Source organism: Phalangium opilio, unplaced genomic scaffold (genome assembly GCF_054372755.1).
Source record: "Phalangium opilio isolate 3A_F unplaced genomic scaffold, DU_Popi_V2 ptg000088l_1, whole genome shotgun sequence".
In the NCBI taxonomy this organism is placed as follows: Eukaryota; Metazoa; Arthropoda; class Arachnida; order Opiliones; family Phalangiidae; genus Phalangium; species Phalangium opilio.
Window position 1 is genome coordinate 2,094,855 of NW_028324193.1, and position 1,447 is coordinate 2,096,301.

Sequence of the window (1,447 nt, forward strand, 5' to 3'; positions counted from 1 at the left end):
AATTGAGTGGAAAGGACGTTTTCTATCGACTGCTACCTAGAATAAAAACTATGTCATGGAATAAAGACATTCACTAACTACGGGTAAAATAAAACAGATACCTGCCTGTCATGTATGCCTATCCGCGCTCTACTACACAATATTGTAAGAGTAAAAGGTTTTTACCATTATCAAAAACACTGCAACGTGTACAATGACTGGTGGACAATCCAGAAGTAGATGCTATCAAACCACCTGTATTTTCTTGCGTTGATACAAGGCCAATAGCGCCAGTGTTCCCTGGCACATCTCCCTTACGTTCAGAGAAATTATAACGGCTTTTGACAGTGTTCAATATTGTATTATAGTTTTCACAATTTATGTTATTTACCGTATTGTTGCCACCTACTTCCCGGGCTGGTGGAGCCTTGTCGCTTTCTTCAATCGATGGTGTTGTATTATCGCTTTCTTCAATCGATGGTGTTGTATTATCGCTTTCTTCAATCGATGGTGTTGTATTATCGCTTTCTTCCCTCGATGGTGTTGTATTATCGCTTTCTTCCCTCGATGGTGGTATGTTATCGCTTTCTTCCCTCGATGGCATTGTATTATCGCTTTCTTCCCTCGATGGCATTGTATTATCGCTTTCTTCCCTCGATGGTGGTATCATATCGCTTTCTTCCCTCGATGGTGGTATCATATCGCTTTCTTCCCTCGATGGTGGTATCTTATCGCTTTCTTCCCTCGATGATGGTGTCTTATCGCTTTCTTCCCTCGATGATGGTGTCTTATCGCTTTCTTCCCTCGATGATGGTATGTTATCGCTTTCTTCCCTCGATGGCATTGTATTATCGCTTTCTTCCCTCGATGGCATTGTATTATCGCTTTCTTCCCTCGATGGCATTGTATTATCGCTTTCTTCCCTCGATGGCATTGTATTATCGCTTTCTTCCCTCGATGGTGGTATCATATCGCTTTCTTCCCTCGATGGTGGTATCATATCGCTTTCTTCCCTCGATGGTGGTATCTTATCGCTTTCTTCCCTCGATGATGGTATCTTATCGCTTTCTTCCCTCGATGGTGGTATCTTATCGCTTTCTTCCCTCGATGATGGTATCTTATCGCTTTCTTCCCTCGATGATGGTGTCTTATCGCTTTCTTCCCTCGATGATGGTGTCTTATCGCTTTCTTCTCTCGATGGTCGTGCCTTGCCGTCTTCTTTATGAGCTGGTTTTGCCTTGCCACCTTTTTTCCAGTTTGTTGGTTTCTTGTCACATTTTTGTTTTTGTTGGTTGTCTTATCGTTTTTGCCGCGTTTGTCAATTGTCCTGCTGTGGCTGCCTTCGCTAGCGACAGTTACATTATTTATGATATTATAGTCGGGTCCGCTAGTGCCAACAGTTTTATTGCGGCCGTCCCACTTCGTGCTACCTTTTTCTCCCTCTTTGACTGAATACATTATATACTGG